This window comes from Petaurus breviceps, unplaced genomic scaffold, assembly GCF_028583685.1.
Source record: "Petaurus breviceps papuanus isolate PSGF00001 unplaced genomic scaffold, PetGlider_PUasm1.0 140, whole genome shotgun sequence".
NCBI classification, from domain to species: Eukaryota; Metazoa; Chordata; class Mammalia; order Diprotodontia; family Petauridae; genus Petaurus; species Petaurus breviceps.
This window is the reverse complement of record NW_027185698.1, coordinates 36,871,295-36,890,004: the sequence shown is the minus strand read 5'-3', so window position 1 is coordinate 36,890,004 and position 18,710 is coordinate 36,871,295. Positions and strand designations below refer to the sequence as shown.

General features: G+C 39.4%; 1 protein-coding gene and 1 long non-coding RNA gene across 4 annotated transcripts in view; both read right to left on the bottom strand.

Annotated features, from left to right (window-relative positions):
* Window positions 1-18,710, bottom strand: part of SORCS2 (sortilin related VPS10 domain containing receptor 2) — a 1,276,597-nt gene that overhangs the window by 1,233,756 nt on the left and 24,131 nt on the right. The gene's annotated exons all lie outside the window — the stretch shown is intronic.
* On the bottom strand, window positions 5,199-17,881 carry LOC138147767 (uncharacterized). Its single transcript, XR_011164888.1, has 2 exons — window positions 17,563-17,881; window positions 5,199-14,116 (listed from the first exon to the last, which is right to left on the bottom strand). It is a non-coding gene; the product is annotated as an uncharacterized lncRNA (long non-coding RNA).

The following is an 18,710-nucleotide window of genomic DNA, read 5'->3' as shown; positions in this document are numbered from 1 at the left end:
GTAGTAGTAGTAGTAGTAGTAGTAGTAGTAGTAGTAGTAGTAGTAGTGGTAGTGGTAGTGATAGTAGTAGTAGTATAGTAGTAGTAGTGGTAGTATAGTAGTAGTAGTAGTGGTAGTAGTCCAGAAGAAGGAGAATGGGGGAACTCTAGGTATTTCAAAAGGATGGGCCCAGTCTCTTAACATCTTACAGAACCAGATGATCACCTTTAAGAACACAAACCAGTGATGTCCCTATACTGCTGAGACCTGGGAATGTCAGTTACTATGGGTTTCTGGTCAATCTAACCAAATAACACTTGTCCATTCATCCATTCAATCAATTAGTCAATAAAAATTTATTAGGCATCTATTATGTGCCAATCACTGTGCTAAGTGCTTCCCCTATGAAAGAATTTTTGTTAAGAAATGAGGGAATGAAAAAAGATGAATAAAACACAAGTCCTAATCTCAAGAACTTGCAAAGTATGAATGAAAAGTTGTATATATGGGTAACTATAGTTCAAAATATAATTTGATAATGCAGTAGGATGACAGATTTAGAACAGGAAGAGACTTTTGAGATCCAGATCTCCCTCTTTTACAGATGGAGAAACTAAAGGTGGGAGAGAAAGTGACCTGTCCGGGGTCACACAGGTGGTAAGTAGCAGAGTAAGGATTTGAATGCAGGTTTGGACTCTACCTCCAAATTCAGTACTCTTTTTACTACCCCATGCTGCCTCCCTAGGAGAGATATGAAGTGCTGTGGAAGTGGAGAAAGAAGGAGTGGTCACTTTTACCTGGTGAGGGGTGGGAAAAAGGAATAAAAAAAACACTCCAAGGATGAAGTAGCATTTGATTTGAACCTTAACAGATGAGCTTTGTCCATGGAGGGCTTGGAGGTGGGGAGGAGGTTAAGGACAGAGTCTAGAAGGAAGGGATAAGAGGATTGGGGATGGGAGAGTGGGGAGACATTCCAGGCAGAGGTAATAGCATGAGAAGAAGCAGAGATAGGAAACTGAAGAATATCCTTGGAGAATGGCCCAGTTTGGTTAGAAGAGGAAAGGAGAGTGGAGAGATGTCTGGAAGGCTAGCACTAGAAGGCCCGAGGCATCCCAATTTCATCAAATAATGAAAGATTTTTTAAAAATTTTATGTAACTTTATTGTTTTCTATAATTTATATCTGTGCAAATGCCTTTAAATACAAAAAAATACAAGTAAATATTATCACTTTACTGTGAAATAAAATTTTAATCCTACTATCTCTACTATGTGCATTATATCGATTGATTTAGCTTGGTCCTTCAACAAATTCTTAAATCCCAGTCTTTCTCATGCCAGGGTAGGACTAAATGATAGATGGCCTTGAATTTCAAGCTAAGGAGTTTAGTTCTGATTCAGTAGGGAGTCACTGAAGTTTTCTGAGTGCAAAGAGAGGAATGGAGCTATGAATTAAGATTAATCTAAAAGACATTTACGATGGAGGAGAGGGGGAGAGACTGGGGCCAGGGAGTCCAGTTAAGAGACATTTGTCCACCTCCCACTTAGGAGGTCCAGAATATAGGTTTTGACTAGGAAGCAAAATTCTTAAAAAAAAATGCAAAGGATCCACAGTGCTATCTGGTCCCTTTCACTGGTGACTAAGTATAATGAGTAGACAGGGTCTCTGTCCATCAGGCCAAGGCTAGAGGAGAAGGAGAAGACTTGAGAGAGAGTGAAGTGACATGCCCAGGGTGACATAGCTAATGTCTGTGTCAGGTCTGAAATTAGGTCTTCTTGATTTCAGGTCCACCATTTATTAAGCACCTACTATGTGTCAAGCACTGTGTTAAAAACTAGAAATACAAAGAAAGGCGAAAGATAGCCTCTGGTCTCAAGGAACTGACAGTCTAATGGGGAAGATAATAAGTAAACAACTGCATAAAACAAACTCTATCCAGGATAAATTGGAAATAATCTAAAGAGGAAAGGCACTAGAATTAAGGCGGATTTCCTCCGTCTTCATGTAGTCCTGGGTTTTATGCCATCTATGCACTTACCAAGTGATATGACAATCTTCTATCATTAACATCTTCAGCATAGGGACTATCTGAATACCCTCTAGCCACAAGAGAAGCAGAGCGATGACTTCCCCTGTCCAAGAAGGAATCTTAGAGAAGCTGGTTTCATTTCTTAAGTTACAGTGAGGAGAAAGGAAAGGACAGCGTGCTCGCCCAGGCATGGATGCAGGTACTGTTTCGTTGCCTTACTATTTACTCTTACCTTGATTAAATGTGCTACTGCCTCCATGCTGCTCCTTCTCTGGTTCTCTTGGCCTGGTGAACATCTGATTTCCCAAGCCTGAATTAACCTAATGTTGCCAGGTTTTTTTCTTTTCCTTAATTGGATGAGGGCAGCAAGTTGCCACAGAAATCTTCATAAGTGGAAAGCATGTTCCATATTCAAGCAATTCCAATGAGCTACAACATGAAGTGACTTGCCCAAGGTCACAAAGGTGATGTTATAAGTGGCAGAGCTGGGAAGCCATTAAATCCAATGATTTCTAAGATCCTGTCCCACTCTGATCTTTGCTGTAATATTCCTCCCACTTCTGACATCCTACAATTCTGAGAATTGAATTAAAATGAATTTAACTGAATTGAAATCTTAGGAGACTCCTAGGAAAGCCAATAATTGGGTCCAGACAATTTCAAATTAAAAAATGTATGATCCTAAAACACATGTCTCATCATGTCAGCCCTCTATTCAATAAACTCCAGAAGCAAATAAAAATGCTTTGTTTGGCATTCAAGGCCCTTCATAACCGATCCCCATCCCCCCACCTTTCCAGTCTTCTCACACCCTGCTCCTCAAGATGTACTCTTTAATCCAGTGACACTCACCTCCATGTTGCTCTTGCTGAACAACAAACAAACAAGACACTCCATCTCTGCTTCGAGCATTCTCTCTGACTGTCCCCCACACCTGGAATGCTCTCCCTCTTCTACTCCGGTAGTGACCTCTCTGGCTTCCTTTAAGTCCCAAAACAAGATCTCACCTCCTGCAGGAAACCTTCCTCAATCCCTCTTAATTCCAGTGCCTTCCCTCAGTTAATTATCTCCTATATCCTGTGCATAACTTGTTTTGTATGTATTTGTTTGCAACTTCCTTGAGGGCAGGGACTGTCTTATGCCTCTTTTTATATCCTGACCAACTGGCCCAGTGCCTGACATGTAGTACTTAATAAATGTTTTCTGAACTGAATTGAAATGATCAACAAAACCTTGATCTGCAGTGGTTAAGCTCAAAGTTCCAGAGATGGCCTCTTACTAGACTCCATTTTTAATTTATGGCATGACCGTAGTCTATGGTTGTAGAACATGACTATATTGCATGTATTTATATTTTAGCATGTGGCTATGTGGTAGGCAGATAATCACAGTGGATGAAGCACTTGCCCTAGATCCAGGGAGATCTAGATTCAAATATTGCCTCTGACGTACCTGAAAAGGCCTTAGCCTAAAAGGGTCTCCCACCCTCACTCAAATCCAAGTCAACTGCAAGACATGGAATCACCTCCCTAACGTCATGGTCCTCTTCAAGAAAGAAGCCAAATGCAACAACAAGCCATGTGACTGTGGTCAAGTCAGCACTGAACTTGGGTTTTTCCACACTGTGTAATAAGGATATTATTTTCCAGAAAGATCCCACAGGGTTTCCATGAGGCTCACATGATAAAACACTTCGAAAACTAAGGAAAAAGATCTGTTCTTATTTTCTATTTAACTCAACATTTATTAAACATCTACTATGTTCAGGGCATTGTGGACACCTAGATGAAAACCATTCTCAAGGACCTTATGACCTGATTAAGCGAAATACAATGCACAACATCACATACATAAGCACACGCAAATGCAAGAACTAATAGTTGAGGTTTACAATGTTTTCCTCACTATAATTCTGCAAGCAAACAGTGACTTTCCTAGAATCACAGAGCTAAGTTGCAGAAGGACTAAGACTTGAACTTAGGTCTGCTGACCCCAGGCCTGGTGTCCTCCCACTATGCCAGACCAACTCACAGAAAGAACATGATAACACAAAGGAGACACCCCAAAACTCCTTTAATAAATGTGAGGATCAATGGTCACTTTGAGCAGAGAGGATCTGGATGAGGTGGCACTGAACCGGGCCCTGGGGAAGAGAGGGATTTTAATAGGCAAATAGGAGAGAGAATCAGCACTTAGCATGGTATCTGGCATATAGTAGGTGCTTAATATATGTTTACTAAATGAGTGAATAAGAAAGGAGTATCTTTCAGGAAAGGAAAAATGCACAGAAATAACAGAACATAGGGTAAGATTAAAGTGCAGCTCTCAGTCTTGGTTAGTGAAACCAGAGAATGCCTAGAGGGGAATAAGTCATGTGAAATAAAGCTCAGGAGGAAGGCTGGAAATTATGGGAGGGCCTTGAATGACAGGTTCAGGATATCAGTATCCACTTATTGTGTTCAGTCATCTTCAGTCATGTCCAGTTTTCCATGCCCCATTCGGAATTCTCTTGGCAAAGATATTGGAGTGGTTCACCATTTCCTTCTCCAATGTATTTTACAGATGAGGAAACTGAGGTATACAGGGTAAAGTGACTTGCCCAGGGTCACACAGCTTGTAAATGTCTGAAGTAAGATTTGAACTCAGGAAGATGAACCTTCCCGACTCCAGGCTCAGTGTGCTGCACCATCTAGCTTCCTCCTCAATACCCATGGTGTTGGCTTATTCCTCTGGTGGCAAGGAAGTCATTTCCCCCACTGAAAACAACACTTCCAAGAGAAGTTAGGGAAGAGGCTATTTTTGCCCAATGGCTTAATACCAGAGGATCTAAAAATTCTTCCCTCGCAGGTGTTTAAGAAGGAATTCTTAAAGAGATTTAGATTCCATAATTTGTTCAAGGTCCAACTATGATTTCCCTTGAAGATACCTCATTATGATCACCTTACCAACCTACCTCCAGTATAAACAGGGTGAGGTAAGGAAAGTGTGGGTGATTTTCTTATAGTTCATGAAGTCTCAAAAGGTAAGGGTTGGTGTGGGCCTTAGAATATGAAAGTTTGGCATAAGGCAAAATGTATTACATTTGGAGTCAAAAATCTTACTGACACTTACTAGCTATGTAATCTGTGCCAGGTCACTTTGCATTTCTGAGTCTCAATTTCTTCAACCATAAAATAGGGATAATAATATATTTTTGCTAATTACCTTATTGGGTTGTTTCAAGACACGTATTTTGTCAATTCTGATGTAATAGAGAAATGTGAACAGTCTAGGTGAACCTCTCCACTGCCCTCATTTTACAAATGAGGAAACTGAGGCTCAGGGAAGCCAAAGTCTCTTGTCCAAGGGCACATGCCCAGTTAAGTGACAGATCTTGAACTCGAACCCTGGTATCTTCACTCACAGTCACTATTTTCCCACTAAGACTGATCATTTGATTTCTTTCTCTCAGCTCTCTATCCCTAGGGAGTTAGAATTCTACCAACCATTTTACTAAACCATCTAACAGAGTTTAATTATACCACAGAAACTGTAAACTAACAGGTAGAGGAACTTGCTTTTATCAAAACCACTTTTCTACACAAAAGAATGAGTAATTGACAGACTGACTGCTTGTAGTGAGCACTGAAACATCAAAAGCTTCCATCCATGGTTCTGAAAGGGCTATTTGAATAATCTCAGGTAAACCAGCATAAATAAAATATGAGCATTCACTTGTTGATTAAGGCCATTTGCTGGAACAACTCAGGTACCCAAAGCATGACTGCCTGAATAGAAATTATTTCTGGTAGTTACCCAGCCAGCAATTAGCCAAATTTTGGATAGTGTTTAAAAAAAAACATTCTGAAGATTAATAAATCCAAATCAAGGTGATCAGGATTCCAAGGAAATTTAGAATCATGCCAAACATATCAGGATGAAATGAAGGGAACAGAAATGTTTAGCCTATGCAAGTACATGTTCTCTCCAGGTATTTATAGGGCTGTCAAGATGAAGTAGGATTTGACTTGTTTTGCTTAACTCCAGAGGACAAAACTAAGGTTCATCTAAGCTTTCTTACAGGAAAATTTTCCTAAAAATAATGGGCTTCTTTAGAAGGTAGTGAGTTCTCCATCACTGGGGGGTCTTTAAGGGCAGACTATTTTTTTTTAATTCTATAAAGGAAAAAAGGACCTACATGTACAAAAATATAGCAGATCTTTTTATGGTGGCAAAGAATTGGAAATTGAGGGGATGACATCAATTGGCAAATGACTGTAGTATATGATTGTGATAGAATACTATTGTGCTATAAGAAATGATGAGCAGGTGGATTTCAGAAAAGGCTGGAAAAACATAAACTGATGCAAAGTGAAGTGAGCAGAACCAAGAGAACATGATATACAGTAACAGTAGCAATTGTACAATGATCACTATGAATGACTTAGCTCTTCTCAGCAATACAATGATCTAAGACAATTCCAAAGGACTCATGATGTAAAATGCTATCCATATCCAGAGAAAGAAGCAATGGACTCTGAATACAGATTGAAATATATTATTTCCACTTTATTGGTATTCATGGTTTTTCTCTTTTGACCTGTTTCTTCATGACTAATATGACTAATATGGAAATATATTTTACATGATTGCACATATATAGCCTATATCAAATTGCTTACAGTCTTTGAGAGGGGAAAGTGAGGAAGGAGGGAGAAAATTTGAAACTCAATTTTTTTAAATGAATGTTAAAAATTGTCTTTATATGTAAGTTAAAAATAAAATACTATTTAAAAAGAAAAAAATAGAGAAAACCATATGATCATTTGGTGAGGACTTTAAAGAGTGAATTCCTGCTTCAACACAGAATGAACTAGATCCCTGTCACTCCCATCCATTGCCCCTAGTCCTTTTTTTCTCAGACCAAGCAGAACAAGTCTAATTAATCTTTGACATGACAATCCTTCTGGTATTTGAAGGACAGATGTCATTACTGACCACCGTCACATCATCTCTCCTTTAGGCAGAACATCCCCCAGTCTCTTCAAATGTTCCTAACAAGACATGATTGTTCTTACTATCCTAATCAGCCTCCTCTTGATCATCTCCAGCTTGCCCATGTCCCCTGTCAAGTGTTCTACTGAACATAATACTTCAAATGAAAACAATACTGGGATGCTTTGCAACCTCTGTGAATTCAATGAATCAACAAAAAACTACAAATAATCTGCTTTGGACAGATCACTTCGAATGGTGAGAGAGATACACAAGTTTTCTACAAGCCACATGCCCTGATCTAGAGGAGCTTACAGTCCAGAAAATCAAATAATGCAGAAGCACCTCCCATTTTGGTCTTCATTCAGTTGTAGCACTCACTGGCACCACCCTAGCCATATTCATTCCTCCCTGTGCTGAAGAACTCTGGTATCTTTATTAAATGTTCTTGGGGACATTATTTTAGCATCTCAAAGAAGAGAAACTATTATGTGCTTTAATGAGGGCCAGGGGACAGCTGGGTAACCCCAGGGGGTGTGGACAGCTATTTAAATATGCAAGTGAAAAGTCAACCATAATCAGATGCTTAATTGGGTGCCTAAATTTAGCTGACACATTTACCCATGTAAGAAATTATGATTTATTAAATGCTACTCTGTTTATTAAAGCTCTCTCTTCCTCTCTCTCTCTCTCTCTCTCTCTCTCTCTCTCTCTCTCTCTCTCTGCCACAAAACAAATCATGACAGGTGATCAGATTTTGTAATACAGTTGTTTGGAATACGGGGGAAGGGATTCAAGGGGAGGTAGGGAGGTAACAATGCTGTTCGTTATTTCCTATGAAATATTTGAAATATAAGTCTAGCTTAAGTAATCATCACAAGGATAAAAGTAAACATGGAGCAAATTTTTAAAAAAAACCGTTGTAGATGAAAAAAGGCACCTCAGAAATTGTAGCAGGCAAAATCAACAATCAGGTTCATTGTGGACTTGGGGATCTGAAAACCTGGCATCTGTAATTCATATTTCTTTAACTCTTTAAGGTTTTCAAAGTGCTTCTCACAACATCCCTGTGAGGGAGGTGCTCAAGTGATCTTATCCCCATTTTACTGATGAAGAAACTGAGATTCAAAGAAGAAAAATTATTTACTCAAGGTCACCCAGTTTATATAGGTTGGGATCCAGTTTTAGAAGATCATGCTTACTCCAAGCTGTTGTCTTCCATCAGTCACTCTGCCATTCCATCATGGTGGGGGCCGGCAGTGATGGGGGTGGTGAAGAAGATCAGATCATTTATTATTGAAAGATTAGGCTTTTTACCTCACTCCAAATTAATATAATTATAGAAGGCACAGACTTCCTAGTTGAATCAATGCATGAAAGGTATAATGTGGTTATAAATGACTCCATCATCAATTTGGGAGAAAAGAAGGGAAATACTTAGATCATTGGATAAAATAAATTAACATCACCCACTGCAGGGGAAATTGAGACTTTTTACTTTGTAAAAGATCAAGTCATGCCTCTTGGGTAATGCATAAAAACAGCAAGCCAGTTCAGCACCTATCAGCAAAGTAATGAAGTTTCGGGAGCTTCCAGGCTTGAACATATCCTAAGGAGACACCTGAACCAAAGGACAGTAAGGGGGGTGGGGAGAAGAGTGGGGACGAGTGAACCTAGAGAGAGTTACACTACCCCCCCCTCCCAGTTCCACCACCACCAGTGATCATGTCATCAGAGCCCAGACAAATAGCCAATAACACATTCAACTAGGAACAGAGAGATGCACTGAGGACAAACTCAGATACAAAAAATTACTACCAAAAGGAGGAAGCCTTGACATGATCCCTTGAACCAGAAACAAATGCTTGCTATGGACTCAAAAAAAGGATTTCCTGTAACCAGGAGTTGTGAATTTATCCCTTGGATACATGTTCTCTATTAATATGTCTCATTACCCTCATATTCTAAGTTTCAGAACTCTTCCCCCTAGAGTCTGAATATGGAAGAAAGCACCCCAAACTTTGAGAGTAAAATGTTATTACACCACCATAGTAAATATGCTTTAAAAAAAAGCTAGTTTATAATCAATAGGAAGCACATTGGTGGGGATTTGTGAATTACAGCACTATGAACCACAGTCCCTTAGAGTTACCACTAAAATCCCAAAGAGAATAGTAGTTAACTATCCTTTGGGAAAACAATCTGCCAATGCCAGCCTCTGTAAAACGGGGTGACAAATCTCTTCTCAAAATCTTCTTTATCAAGTATTTAGGAAAGCCTTGGGATGGAGCTATGAAAACAAATGGACTTTAGATGGTAGCAGAGGGTAATAACAGTAACAATCAATGTTAGCTGATATTCATATAGCCATTCCTGTGTACAAAATGTTTTACATACAATTTTATCCTTGGACACTCACGAAAGTCCTAAGAAGTAGAGAAAACAAAATCATGTTACCACCATTTTATAGCGTGGTATAGCGGAAAGAGCTCTAGACTTGGAGTCAAGTAAAAATCTGGGTTCAAATCCTTTCTCTGACACTATGTAATCATGAGCAAATGACTTAATCTCTCTGAGTCTCAATTTCTTCACTTTGAAATGAGGATATTAATGTCAATAGTACCTACATCATAGAGCTGTTGTGAGTCTCAAATAAGACAATGAATATAAAACATTATACAAACTATAAAACACCAAATAAATGGCAGCTGTTATTAGTATTATTACAAATAATGAAACTGGGGACCCAAAAGATAATAGGACTTGCTGAGAATTGTACGACTAATCAGTTAGTGGTAGAAAAGAGATTATAAACAGCTTGTCAGTATTCTTTCCACTATATCAAGCTGCTTCTCTAAGGTGAATACTTCATAATGATAATCAATTCACAACTGATTTCTGATTTCATAAGGGTAAGGAACCCTTGGTATGGGAACTTTCTTCCCACATATAATTTGAAGCACATCAACTACTTTGTAAGTAAATCCTGTAACATGGTCTGAGGTTAAGTGACTTGCCCAAGATCACACAGTCATCAATATCTGGGGACAAGATATCAATCCAGGTCTCCTTGACTCCAAGTCAAACACACTATCCAGTGCACCTTGCCACGTCTAGTAATAATAACATTAATAATGAGATACTTCAAGGGGTGGCTAGGTGGTGCAGTGAATAAAGCGCCAGCCCCTGAGTCAGGAGGACCTGAGTTCCGTTCCGGCCTCAGACACTTAACACCCACACAAAAAAAACTCGCCATGTAACCTTGGGCAAGTTACTTAGCCCCAATTGCCCTCCAAAAGGCAAAATAATAATAATAATGAGATACTTCAATCTTCCTATACTCTATACACTGTGGTTACTTTTGTATCCTCAACAGCTAACATGGTCCATTGCACAAAGCGGGCACTTAATACAAGTTAATCAAATGTGCTTGTTGAATGCATTCATATTAAAGGCATGTTATATAGAATGTTCCCATCAGATAAAGCAAAAATCTTACATTAAAACTACTTTAGGGACCCTTTTTGTCATCAAACTTGCTGACTTCAAAGGAAATTCTATTTTTCATTTTCTTTTATGATCTTAAATATCATCAAACACAAATATTCCAATATACAAAGGACAAAAATGTATATGAACCTGTGAATATATTATGTACAGCTTGCTTTTCTGAGCATTAAATTTTAAAAGCCAGTAACAAATTTGCCTCTTTGGGTTTTTTTTCCACTTCCTGAACTCTTCAGAGCAATTTCAAAATAATTAATAACTCTGTAGTCATATAAAAAACGTCCTAAATCACTATTGATTAGAGAAATGCAAATTAAAACAACACTGAGGCACCACCTCACACCTATCAGATTGGCTAATATGACAAAAAAGGAAAATGTTGGATGTTGGAGGGAATGTGGGAAAACTGGGATACTAATACACTGTTGGTGGTGTTATGAACTGATGCGACCATTCCGGAGAACATTTAGAACTATGACCAAAGGGTTATAAAATTGTGCATACTCTGTGATCTAGCAGTACCACTGCTAGGTCTATATCCCAAAGACATCCAAAAAAGGGGGGAGAAGGATCTATTTATGCCAAAAATATTTATAGCACCTTTTTTTCTGGTAACTGAGAATTGGAAATCTAAGGGATTCCCTTCATTTGGGAAATGACTAAATAAGCTGTGGTATAGGATTGTAATGGAATATTATTGTGCTATAAGAAATGACAAGGAGTATGATTTCAGAAAAATCTGGAAAGATGTATATGAACTGATACATAGTAAGGTGAAGAGAACCAGAAGAATGCTGTAAACAGTAAGAGCAATATTATTCAATAAAGAATTGTGAAAGACTTGACTATTCTCAGCAATGCAATGAGCCAAGACAATCCCAAAGGACTAATGATGAGGCATGCTATCTTCCTCCAAGAGAAAAAACTAATACTGTTTGAAAACAGATTGAAGCGTGCTATTTTAATTTTCTTTTTTTTTATTTTATTCAAGTCTCCTTGTACAAAATGATTAGTATGGAAATATTTTACATAATTGCACCTGTATAACCTATATCTGATTGTTCACCATCTCAGGGAGGGGGAAGGAGAGAAAGGGAGGGATAGAATTTGGAACTCAAAACTTTAAATAAAAATGTTTCAAAAGTAATAATCACAACTAACATGCAAATAGCACTTTAAAGTTTACAGAATGCTTTACACATGACATCTTGTTTGAACTTCACAATAATCCTATAAAATGGCACTACTACTATTTCCATTTTATAGATAAGGAATCTGAGGCATTCAAACAAAAACACAGGAGGACTGTAGGATCAACCTAGAGTGACAAGTCATGATTTTAATTCCCCAGATTCCAATTTTTCATCCTATATCCTGGGAACAAATACAAGAATGTCAGGGGAAGAGGGGGAGAGAGGGAGGGAGGGAGGGAAAGAAAGAGGGAGGGGGAGAGAGAGAGAGAGAGAGACAGAGAGAGAGAGAAACAGAGAGAGAGAGACACAGAGAGAGACAGAGAGACAGAGACAGAGAGAGACAGAGAGAGAGACACACAGAGAGACAGAGAGAGAGACAGAGAGAGAGAGAGATCTTCCTTTAACAAGGAGAGAAGTTTTTAAAGTTTCTGGAATTTCCTGGGAAAACAATTATTCCAACCATCTTGACTTGATGAATAAGCTATAATTAATATCTATGGAACGTTAAGATAAAAAAAATTTTGCAGACTAAAATACTCATGTGATTTCAAGGTAATTAACAGTTTGGTCTTAGCATCAGTAAAAATAGCCTTTCACCTGAAACTCATTTTCTTTTTGGCTACTGAAGCCATTATGTGAGTGACGGTGGATAGGAAAAGCGATTAGAATCCATTTACGGAACACAAATGGGAGGTGACACCCATCATCAGGAGAGTTGAGTTCTCCCAGTTCCATTAGGAGCACAAGCCATCTTTGTTTATTGCTTCTGTAATTTTTTAACCAGTCCTGTGCTCCAGTCAAACGGCCTAAAGTTTCCCCAAAGGTCTCTATGTTTTCCTTCTCCATCTTGGCTCTTCTCATTCCTGCCAAGGCTGCTCTCCCACTTCCTGTCTCTCCAAAGCCCACCTGTTCCTCAGTGAGAGTCCCACCTCCTCCATAAAGCTTTCCCCAGACTACTATGGAATTATAACCATGAGAACAGCTCAGATCTATTTTTTAGCACCTTAGGATTTACTTAAAAAATGCTTTCCTTACTCACCTGTTTTATTCCCACAGCACCCTGTAAGAGAAATGGCATACTATTATCTTCATATTACAGAAGGAAATGCAGAGACTCAGAGGGGGGGAGAAAACGACCTGCCCAAAGACAGAGAGCTAATGAGTGGCAAACCAAGATCTGAATCCAGGTCTGATTCTAAATGATCTACAGTGACCAGCATGGTTCAGCAACAGAAAGAGTCAAAGGTTGTGGTGGTGGTTGTTTAGTCATTTTTGAGTCACGTCCTACTCTTTGTGACCCTATTTGGGGTTTTCTTGGCACATATATTGAAGTACTTTGCCATTTCCTTCTCCAACTCATTTTACAGATGCGGAAACTGTGGTAAACTGACTTAAGTGACTTGCCCAGGGTCACACAGCTAGGAAGTATATGAGGCCAGATTTGAACTCACATCTTCCTGACTCCAAGCCCAACACTTTATGCACAGAGCAAGTCAGCTGCCCAAGAATCAAAGGATATGAGTTTAAATTGAGGCACTGCTACTTATCACGTGTTTATGAAACATTGAGCAAGTTGTGTTCTCTCTCTGAATCTCAGGCGCCTCCTCTTAAAATGAGCTAATTGGACCAGAAGGTCTCTATGGTTTCTGCTACTTCTAAATTCTATGACCTATGATCACTCCATCCTCTGAAATTCCATAGCACTTATTGTCTGCTTCTCTCTCACTTGGCAATTAATCATGTACTGCCTTGGGGTATTTCTTGCATTATTATACTGTATTTTAAATCCATCTTGTCCAACTAAACTTGTCCGATTATCTTATATCTTCTTGAATCTTAGAAGCTCACATAATCGTGTAATTTTTTAAGTTTTAGACTTTGAAGGGACCTCATAGACCAGCTATATAATTCAGACTATATATGAAGCAGGAATCTACAGAAATATCCCTGGAAGGTGGCCATCCAGCAGCCATTTGAAAGCTACCAGAGATATTAAAGCTATTTCATTTTGAATCACCTCTTCTTGTTGAGGTCCTCCTTATTTGGGGCAGATAGGTCAGGCTTTTTTCTTCCTTAATCTTGGGAATCCCCGCAGCCACTGACACAAGGCCCTACTTACAGGAGATGGTCAATAAATATCTGATTTTATATTAAATCCCACCTATTTTCTTTTCCTATCTCTGCTGGAACACATACTAGAATGCCATTTGGAATACTGTCCTGAGAGTCTAGGCTACGGAACCACTATGGATCCATGTGGACAGGTAGACAGACAGAAAGACCCATGATATGAAAAGATTTGTCACAGAAGCACAGAACCTCAAATTTAGAAGGGATCTCTGAAGGCACTTACCCCATTATGTTCACACACCAAAATCTCTGCAACAGCCCCAATCAACTTCTGCTTGAAAGTCTGCGGTGTGGGAAATTCAATCTAAGAAGGCAGTTCATTGACAAACATTCATTGCCAAGAAACTTTTCCTTACATCAAGTCTAATTATATAGACACTACTAAAAGGGTAGCTTCTCCTGTTTTCACAGGATGAAATATATCAATCTATGTCTAATCAATAGAGTATTTTCACTACTTCAAGTTTCCATGCTTTTGTTTATGGTTAAGTGGGAAGAATGGTAACTGTGGAATAAAAAAAAAAACTTGTATTCTAATCCTAATTTTGATATGAAATAACTATGAACTTGGGCAAGACACTTACACTTCCTGGGACTCAGTTTCCTCATCTGTAAAATGGAGGGGAGGGGAGCGGCCAGGTAGCACGGCGAATAAGAGCACCGGCCCCAGAGTTGGGATGACCTGGGAACGAATCTGGGCTCAGACACTTAGCACCCACCCAGAAACACCTGGCTGTGTAACCTTGAGCAAGTCACTTAACCCCAATTGCTTAGGGGTGGCCAGGTGGCTCAGTGAGTAAGAGCACTGGCCCCAGAGTTGAAATGACCTGGGATCGAATCCAGGCTCAGATACTTACCACCACACCCAGAAATAACTGGCCATGTAACCTTGAGCAAGTTACTTAACCCCGATTGCTTTAAAAAAAAAAATGGAGGGGAGGAGGGAGTTAGGATAGATGGCCTCTGAGCTTCTTGTCAGTCCCAGATCTTATTATGTGCCTCATTGTTAACTCCCACCCAATTGTTCCTATTTTCACCTTCTGGAGCCAAACAGGAGAAACTTAATCCCTTTCCACGTGATAATCCTTCAAATACTTGAAAACAGCAATCATGATCTCCTTCTCTTCCCTGCCCCAGTCTTCTCTTCTCCAGACTAATCATCCTGAGTTCCTTCAACCCATCCTTGCATTACATGGCTTTGAATTTGTTAAATAAGTTATATATACATATGTATGGACAACTACATGACACAGTACATAGAGTGTAGTATCTGGAGTCAGAAAGAGTTAAGTTCAAATCCTGCCTCAGACATTTACTGTGTGACCCTGGGCAAGTCACTTAACCCTGCCTGCCTCAGTTTCTTCATCTGTAAAATGAGATGGAGAAGGAACAGCAAACCACTCCAGTATCTCTGCCAAGAAAACCCCAAATGGGGTCACAACTAAGCAACATATTTTTATGTAAAAAAATTTAATTATCTGAACAGCTCAAGTAAAAAAAAAAAAGAGGAGTCCAGACTGTCTGCATAATTATCTCAGTTCTCCACATCTCTCTTCAAGTTAATTCTGGGACAGAGAGGCTCACAGTATAACGTATCCACTCCTCCTCACCAGGAGCCTCAAGGACTATGGCAATGCCCAGTTGGGGGTCATGTTGTTTGCCTGAAAGCTTTCAGAGTTATAATAACTCATCTGCTTAAAGCCACGTCGGGGTCTCACCAGCTCTGTCCATCTAATTCTAAAGATCTGATGAAGTCTATCACCTGAAATGACCACACAGCAAGAGAGGACTGACAGCAGCCGCCAAGCATCTCCCCAGCCATTGGAGCATCAGCGCTGTTTTCATTAAGACCTCTTCCAGGCTTACGAGAACTGCTTTTAACTTTGTTCCTTGATCACTTCAGCCTCAGCAGTGTGCTGGCTGCGGGAGTCCAGAGGCAGTGACTCACTTCTGTTCATTACATTTCCCTGTTCAAAAGCCTACCTAGACCCAGGGCGTTGTCACGGAAAGACAGCTGGATTCTAATCATGAATCTGTCATTGGGTTGTAGAGTTATAGTTGAGAGGAAACTTGGAGGGCATCTAATTCAGCCCTCTCCTGTTAGAAATGAGGAGTTGAGGCCAGAAATCATTAAGCCACTTGCACAGGGTCACACAGCAAGAAAGTATATAAGGCAGGATTCGAATCCAGGTCTTTGTGACTCGAAATCAGCATTTTACTGTGTTAACCTCACCTTGAGTAAGTCATTTAAGTTCTCAAGGCTTCAGTTTACTCATCAGAATCTCAAAATTAGGAGGGACTTCATGGCTACCTACTCAGAAGTATAGCTAAACAATCCCAACAAGTACAACTTAATCATTGTTTGAAGTCTTGCTGTGAGGGCGGATCCACTTTCTCCTTGGGTAACCCATTCCATTTTCAGATAGCTCTGTATGCTAAGAATTTACTTGTTGTTCAGTCATTTTCCAGTCATTTCCTACTCTTTGTGACCCTATTTGGGGTTTTCTTAGCAGAGATAGCGGATTGGTTTGCCATTTCCTTTCCCAGCTCATTTTACAGATGAGGAAAGCGAGGCAAACAGGGTTAAGTGACTTACCCAAGGTCACATAGCTAGTAAGAGCCTGAGGCCAGATTTGAACTCACAGAGAGGAATTTCCCTGGCTCCAGGCCTGCCACTGTGTTCACTGCACCAACTAGCTACCCCAGATTTTTCTTAAGTCAAAATCTGCCTCTTTTTAACTTTCCCTATTCTTCCTATTTCTGCCCTCTGAAACCAAATAAAGAAAGTGTAATCTCTCTTTAATGTGATGGCTTTTAAATACTTGAAGGCAACTACTTAGTCTCCCTTAAATTTTATCTAAATTAAACATCACTGGTTCCTTCAGTCAATAAGATCCTGTTATATACTAAATTCCAGTCAAACTGGACTACTCACCCCTCTTTGAACTCAATCCATACCTACTTGCCTCCATGCAATGGCACACACTACCATCCTTGTGCCTAGAATTCCTCTCCATACCTCCCAAATCAACTCTTTCCAGAATCCAAAATGGGAAATCATTACATTTTTGACAATTCTATTAAGAACTAAGCTGTGTAACCTTGGGTTACTTAACCCCAATTACCCTCCGAAAGGCAAGAAAAAAAAAAACTAAGCTCAAATATCTCTCCCTCCAACATATTTTAAGATTATAGGATCATAGACTCTGGAGCTGGATGATGCCTTGGAGAGCATTCAATCCACTCCCTTGTTTTATAGCTGAGAAAATGAGGTCCAGGGAAGCAAACTCACTTAGCCAAAGCCACACCTGTAGTCAGTAAAAAAAACCAGCCTTCAAAATCTGGTTCTTTGACTCTCGATCCAGGGCTGGTCAACACACTATGTCTCAATGACTAATTGGTCTTAGAAGAAAGTCACAAAGTGTTAGCTTGTCAGAGCTATTAGTCTGAGTCTCTATTCTAGAATTCAGTATTGCCCTTTTTTTGTGGCTGTTTCTGCCCCTGTCTTATGTCCCCTCCAAGACTATAGGCTTCACCAGGGCAGGGACCATTCTGTCAATTAGTATTTCTTAAGCACTGTGCTAAGATATGGACCATATCTTACTCATCTTGATTATATCCACTAACATGGAGCATATGAAGTTGGCACTTAATAATTTTTTTACATCAAATTGCATTTAACCCCCAGACAGATTCATACAAAGAAGCAGTTCGTTTTGTATTCACTTTCAAAGTATCAGAATACACTACCACAGAAACAGAAGGTCCTCAAAGAAAATCCCTTGAGTGCATTTGTCTTAATTCCCATATCCACCATCCATCTCTCTGGCTACCATCCAGTGTAAGGTATGAATGTTTTTCTTCTCTGCAGGACAGAAGAAATATATAATTGATTTTTACATACTGTCTTTTATATATCACCTCTCCCAAGTTCCTTGTAAACACAGTTTGCCCAAAACTGAACCCCAGGGACAGACACAGAGAAAGAAATAACCAGAATCAAAAAGCTCCCCAGTGACTCCCTTACAAGGGAGCACCCAAACCAAACCAGGCAAGCGCTTCTGTCATTGTATCCTAGCATCTAGCAACTGGTAGGGACTTAATAAATTCTTGTTGGTGGTTGACTGGTTAATTGATTGATTCTGCAGAATTTTTCTCCCACTCAGAAATGGCAGGAAAGTGAAAACTTGAAACCATTCCTACAATAGAACATTAAAACTGAAAAAGATTACTTTTTCTGGAGGATGGGGAAATTCCCATGTGCTACCATAAAGTGAGACATGTATAACCCCTCCTCCCCCCCATAGATGCATATCAGCAAGGAGAACTCTCAGTATAGAATTCCCCCTTGTTGAAGCAGATCCACAATTCATCTGCATGTTAGAGTAACACAGACTTGTCCAAGACACTAACAGATCAAGTGACTTGCCCATGCCATAATCGCACAGCTAGTATATGTCTGAATCAAGATTTGAACCCAGATCTGCATGACTCCAAAGCTAGCCCTGTATTTTATTACAGATAATATAATTTTATGTTATAATATCTTATTGTATGTGTATATGTACATACATAAATACATACATATATAATATACATATATACATGCTGGGGGAAAACTTGGAATATCTCAGCTAAAAGAAACCTTAGAACAAATAACAAGAGCACATCTGGAGATGTCCTTAGCAATCTTCTAGCCCAAACTCCTCATTTTATAGATTAAAAAACACAGGGCCAAAGAGACAAGAGATATGTATTAAAGATCCTGCCTACATCCCAAAATCTTGAGGCAGCTTATAGGCTGAAATGTAGCATAACACAAGCCTTTTGAGGATAAAGAAAGGACAGAGACTATCTAAAGAAAACAGAAGAAATAGATACTTTCTGAATGAACAGAT